Consider the following 1,050-nt stretch of genomic DNA (forward strand, 5'->3'; position numbering starts at 1 on the left):
CCAGAGCCAGTCTTGTCCTGGATCTGCCCATGCCTTCATGTAGACATCCAGTAAGTAGCTTGCTCCCAGCTCCTCCTCCTTACCAGGGGATGCTATAATACCTTGCTTCTAGGAAGTTCGGGACTTTATCAGCCCTTTTAAGCTTCTGCTTCCACCCCTCCATTCACTGAGAATGCCGGTCTTAAAGGGACTCCACCTGTGACTGGGAGATCTCGCCATGGTGTTTCTGGCTCTGGGACGATGAGAGGGTTGAGCTCTGACTCCCTGCTACAAAAATAAATATTGTGCACAGCTGGAAATTGTATTTCCAATTATCATTTAATCTAATATGCCTGGAACTGAAGTAGAAGTCACCAACCTGTAATTTCCAGAATCTCCTTAGCACGGAAGGCTTTCGACACTGTCTCTCACCCCGTTCTCATTAGGAAACTGGGGGACTGTGGCATAGACACCCACACAGTCCAATGGGTCGCCAACTGGCTAGAGAGCCACACTCAGAGGGTGGTAGTGGATGGGTCCTTCTTGGCCTGGAAGGACGTGGGCAGTGGGGTCCCGCAGGGCTCGGTCCTCGGGCCCGCCCTGTTCAACATCTTCATCAGTGATTTGGATGAGGGGGTGCAAAGCACCCTGTTCAAATTTGCTGATGACACCAAGATGTGGGGGGATGTGGGCACAATAGAAGCGAGCAACAGGCTACAGTCCGACCTTGACAGGTTACAAGGATGGGCGGAGGAGAACAGGATGGGGTTCAACACAGACAAGTGCAAGGTGATGCACCTGGGGAGGAACAACCGGCACCATACCTACAGGCTGGGGAACTCCCCTCTTGTCAGCACGGAGGTGGAAAAGGATCTTGGAGTCATTATTGACTCCAAGATGAACATGGCTCGGCAGTGTGGGGAGGTGGCTAGGAAGGCCAACTGTACCTTGTCGTGCATCCACAGATGCATTTCAAGCAGGACCAAGGAGGTGATCCTCCCCCTCTATGCGGCACTGGTCAGGCCGCAGCTGGAGTACTGCGTCCAGTTCTGGGAGCCGCACTTTAAGAGG

This window comes from Alligator sinensis, unplaced genomic scaffold (assembly GCF_000455745.1).
Source record: "Alligator sinensis unplaced genomic scaffold, ASM45574v1 scaffold230_1, whole genome shotgun sequence".
NCBI lineage: Eukaryota > Metazoa > Chordata > Crocodylia > Alligatoridae > Alligator > Alligator sinensis.